Consider the following 6000-nt stretch of genomic DNA (forward strand, 5'->3'; position numbering starts at 1 on the left):
CAGGTTTTCACATGTTATCATTTCCAATTTAAAATTCAAATAACAACAACAATATAAAACGCCCCACTGGAATAGGATGTATGATCATACAGTTTCTTCTGTCTGTAAATACTAGTAAATTCATTCCACAGCCTGATGGTGGCAATTGCTACTACTTTCTCCTGCCAAGACTTACACAGAGTGAAAGTACTCCCAGGATTTTGCAAAAGAGACATCTGGTACAAATCCCGGTTATCACTGCACAGAGAAATTCTGAAGGCTTTATTTAGTTCTTATGTGGTCCTTTGGTGACTTACATCACTAAGAGTTCAATGGAAGCAATCAAAGTGGGAGGCTTATTCTTTTTTTATAAAGTTAATATACTTCCCTGTTACTGTTAGTACTCTTTCGACAAGTCTCAAAGCAAAAATACCAGCGTATGAAATGATTCAATAGGAACAAACAGGGTTTCTTGCTCCTCTTGCAACACAGTGGCTGTTAACAGTTTGGATCATTGCAGGCCAAATTTAACAAATTAGCAGTGTCTGAAAAATTAAGTATTATATTTCCAGTATTAGTCATTTTCTCTGATTAATCTTCTATTACTGCAACAGAGCAGCCTCATGTAGGAAGCCGAGCAGGCATTTGTCATGAGCTCAATCCCAGTGACGCTAAAGAAAACCTTACAGCAAAAAAATTAATGTTCATTTTTGCAGTTTTTGCAGAATTATAAGTTGTCACTTTCAATTAAGTTTCAAGTAGTGTCTGTTTTGAGAAAGCCCTCATATGAATTCGCCCTAGCAGAAAACAACCTTGTCTTTGGCAAAAAACACGTGGACTATTTCACCAGTCATACTGTGTTCATAGAAGTGTTAATTGGGCTTTGAAGTTGACACTATTATAAAGCAGAATAATATGAGAAACAAACACTCAGCTGAGGCAAGGCACATTTATTTTTTTTAAATCCCTTTTCTTCTTCCCACAAATATCTTTTTCAGGGTGGACTCTGTACATCCATTCTCCCAAAACAAGATTTCCTGTCACACAGCTGTGTTCACTAGAGCCATCAAAGGAGTTAATAGATTATTAATAGCTGTTAAAGGCTATTACTTGCAATACCCTGTCCAAGAAAGAAATCCCAGAAGGAACCTGAATTCCCATTGGATGCATTCCATATAAATATCTTGAAGAACTGCAGCTATGCCTTGTTCTGCAAAACCAACCAGACCACTCCTTTCCTAGAGAGACTTCTGCTAAAACAATAGCAAGCCTGCTTTTCTGTGCTTAGTGATAAATTGGGGAACTAAGGATGTACTGTGCATATTGAACAGATCCTTAGGACATACAACGCACTTATATTTAGGTTATACAAAAGAGTTATATTAAGGTCAGCTCCTAAATATCCAAGAGTCACTCTAGACTTTCAGAACAGCACGAGTGAAGAGAAGAATACAGACAGCAAGAAAATTTGGGTATAACCCCTTCTGGAATGATGTTTTTCCCAAACTTCCTCGCTGACTTTACAAATTCTGCACATCTGCACCGCCACGGACTAGCAGTCCACAGGGCTCTGTGCTTTGGAAGAGCTCCATTCCGGCACAAGCCCCTGCAAAATCCATGCCAGCAGCCATTCATCATTTGCATTCATCACCTTAATTAAAGACCTATTCAGGTGCACGTTCTCTGATTCACATAATGCTACATTTTGGTGCGGAGCTGAGTCTTGGTATGGAAAAATCCTTCAGTAATGATTTTTCTTTGGTCTGAATTTGTTTCAGGATAGGGCTTAACATGGAAGTTCAGAAATACAGACACATTTATTCTGAAGCCCTGATATTTCATCCCATTTTCTCACAATGCACACATGTCTCTGGAGTGCTGTGGTAGACACTGATACCAACCCACCACGTTCACTGCTTCAGGTAAAACAAAAATCTTATTTCCCAAAAAAAAAAAAACCAACAGAGGACTAAGCAGCCAAAATTACTTAAAACTGTACTCCTGGGTAAAACAGTTCATTTGTTTCTATGAATCATTAAACATATTTATTTTTAATGTACAGAAAACCATTCCCCTGCAGAGATTCTATTCCTAAGGCTATTTTATTGTAAGAATTCAACTTATAATAACGGTAAATGCATATCCTTTCTCATATACTCATTTAATTTTCCCCAGCTGAGGCTTTTAAACATACTATAGTTTACAAAAGGTCTCGTTCTTAGATATTTACTTGTTTCTACATGATTGAAGTGTAAAAGTCCAGAAAACCTTCTGGACGCTTCACCTTCACGTGACGCTGTTTTGTAGCACAAGGCATTGAATGAAGTTGGGAAATGGTGCATCCTTATGCTACTGTTGACCTGAAGGAACAGGTTAAAATTAAAGGTGATCTCATTTTAAACCTGTGCTATGACTATATAGATTGCTGAGGATAAGAGATCTTTACCTATTGTGAACTGCAAAGTAATAAATAATGAGCTGATGAGCTAATTATTTTAATGCCATTGGGATGAAACACTGAAGCACAGCTAGGTGCTAAAAGTAGACATATTCTTCCCTTCTACAGACTTTACTTAGCCCCCGAACCAGTTCTGCATTAAAACTCATCATTAACTTTCAGTTTTCCAGGGGATTTTGCCAATGAGTAATTCAGGTTTGTTAAATTACAGTACTCATTTATAAACAAGTAAAATAAAGGTCATAGAAGCCTTTAGTTTATTTTTTGCAGCGTCCTGCAGAAACCCAATGTGAATGGAGATAAGCAATGCAACTGATATTAATTCAGAGTTTCCCCTTTAAAAAAGGAAACGGGTCAAAGGATATACCCTCTAGGGTATGCGCTGGGATTACACACCTGTGATTAATCTAACAAACTGCTGGAGATGTGATTGTTTCTTCATAGAACTGCAGCTGAAACAACAGTTCTTTGGCAGTAAAATAAATGTAACCCCTTGTGGTGCCCCTAGACATACAAGATAATTACAACAAAGTACCTTCATAGGAAGTTAGGACACTCCTGCTGCATCATTAAAATAAACGGACCTGCGATAACTGATGCAGCCTTGGAAGTGCCACAGAGGAGCATGGTACTCAAGAGATGAAAGAGATCTGCTCTCCTCCTGGAACGTGCATGTGACTTCCATTAGCTTTAGTGGAAGCCGAGATTTCTAGTCCAAATCTAGCAAGAATAAGAGACAGGTTTTATCCCTGTGAAGTCAACTGCAGTTTTGCCGTGGAGTTCAGTGGGGCAAGACTTCTAAAGTAAAACTTAATTATCCCAAGGCTTTTCAAGGCCACTCGGTGCCTCGCGGTGGAGCCTGGTGCAGGGAGATTTAAGCTCGCTCTAACCAAGCTAGCTGCAGGCGCTGAAGCAGCAGAGCGGCATCTTCTCAGCGCCGTACCCAGGACAGCCATTTGCCTGCAAAGAGGCAGCCCTCGCAGTCACGCTGCGGCCAGGACTCCTGCCGAAACCCTCACAGTGCTGCTCGGGACCACGGTCCTGGGCCAGCAGCAGCCTGAGGATCACCACGCTGAACCCACCCAGGCACTAGAGGCATTCCCCAGGGTTTTCCCTAACATTGCATGCAGTCAAAACACCATAAAGGGGAAATAGTACTATCATTATGCAATTACATCAATTAAAGGATGTTAGCATGTATTTATATTAAACAAAGACAAACTTTCGCTGTTTTCACAGGTTGGGTGATGACTTGCAGGACAAAGTAAATGAAGGCAAGAGGGTCAGAAAGGCCTTAGTGTGTCCAGCATCAGTCCCATTTTGATCTGTATGGAACATAGCCGTTTTCATTATAAACATCTCAACAACACTGTTTAAACAACATTCTTCATCTACTGATTTTGAAGTTATCACACAATCAAACACATCGATGAATCAGAATGCAGTTCTCCTAGATATCCAATTCTTAATTTTATTTCAGCAAATATTCCTAGTTATACCTCATGATAATGCTTGAATCGCTCTACTTCCTCAGTGCACGTACCCAGTTACTCGTACACATATCATTCCGAGGAAGAGCTTTCTAAGGCCTCCCCTGAAGACTTGCTTCTCACTTACTGGGATATTTTAAGTCAACATGTACACTGCTCTCCATCTATATCCAAAACGCTGTGAGGTTGCAAAGATTGTTAACAGGCTGTATTGCAATCGTGTTGGAGTACCAGATACCCACATATGACAGTTAGTATAGATAGGGTCATTAGGAGAGCTAATTTATGTTATGTTTATCATCATTTAGTAGGAAATAAAGTATGTTGAGGCTGCTTTCCTTCATTATATTTTTTCTGGGCTGGCAAACCCAGCAGTGTTCATTTGTTTGACTCCTGCCTCTTCATCCTTTTCAGCTGAGTAGGTGTGCAGATAATACTGTAAATCTAAAGGAAAGGGTCAGCCTTCATAGCAGACAATATTTTTTCTTTGGAAACAGGAAAAGGCAATATAGTAGTATATATGTGAAGGTTGTCTTCACCACTTCAAGAATGAAAAATGTGATTTTTATTTTTTAAAAAAGCAAAAATGTACAGGCATAAATTCTGCATAGGTAAATGTTTATATAGGAAAGTTTACCATGTTACAGAATCCTGTTCTAAAACAACTAGGGCAGTATGACGCTTTAATGTAACTTCTGGCACAGTAAATTTGTCTGTATAAATGGGGCCCTGAACCGGGCGAACACACCAAGTTGTCTGTCTTGTGCCAATGGAAAAAGAGTCTAATAGCCAGGTTACAAGGAAACAAGTTCCAGGTTCAAACTTATTTAGAAACACAATGAGAGCACGCGGGATTAGGTTTTAGGCCAGAATTAAAGGGACATTTCAGGAATATCACTCCGTTTCATCCCCCCTAACTGATGGTGTACCTCTTGGCTAGAAGCAGATTCGATTCACCGTGACGTGAATCAAATGTTGTGGATAAAAAGCAAAACACAGATAAAAGAGGGGCTTTGTTCTTAGATGTTCTTCTACTCCACCACTAAAAAAATACATGGAATCTAAATACTCCCCTACTGTAAAATTGGCAAATAAACAGAATTTGAGACTGGTTTAGGGGGCTAATGGCTGAAGAAAACCTTATAATGAGATTTAATTTATTTCCAATGCATATCACATATATAAATGCTAAAAGTTTAGAAGTCTCCTAAAAGAATACAGTAACTGAAAGTAATAAAAAAAAATCCTAATGTCATTAAAAACTGCTGCTTTATATAAGATTTTAAATAATATAAATGAAAACAACTTTTTTCCTTGATGAAGTCCAGTGCTGGACTGAAAGTTCTGAATTTTACAGATGAGCTTGAAGAAAGAAAATTCTACATTTTTACACAAGTAATTCATTTCTTATACATTTTTTTCTTTAAAATTTATAGTCATTCTTGTCCCAATTTTTGTATCGATATTCGATACAATCATTCTTAGCATAACCAGTACAATTGACTACATAATTCTATTATCTCAGTGAATTCTTCTTTTGAAATATATGCCAATTAACCTAAGGTAACATGATGCGTAAATTAAATAACTGCATCTTAATAATCTTCATAAAAGAATACTTCTCATGCAACATCATTTTTTAAATGGCTATTTCAGCGAATTCCCTATTTACAGTAATTATCTTTAAATATGAGTCTTTTTTGGCTTACTAATGTGCAAGAATGCACCCATATGAAAGTACATGCTTTTTATTTTAATCACATTAACTAAAACCGCCTTCACCATTTCTGTCTCGATAACGACTTGCTGCTCAATTGCTAGACTGTGTGAAATAACCTTTCTTACCAGGCTGTATAGATTAAAGGCTGTACAGATTAATAAGACTCTACAAGCTCTATTTTATAGCTACACTTTTTGTAAATACCTTGCAGATGTTTTCAGCTAGACACTGTCTTCTGTCTTTCTGAGTCTGCATCATTCCTTGGGATTTCTGTGTGTCTGCATAATTCAAAGTTCACATCAGACAAATGGTTATCAGTTTCTCCGCAGCTCTCCAGGTCTTCAGCCCAGACA

Source organism: Charadrius vociferus, unplaced genomic scaffold (assembly GCF_000708025.1).
Source record: "Charadrius vociferus isolate BGI_N301 unplaced genomic scaffold, ASM70802v2 scaffold126, whole genome shotgun sequence".
NCBI lineage: Eukaryota > Metazoa > Chordata > Aves > Charadriiformes > Charadriidae > Charadrius > Charadrius vociferus.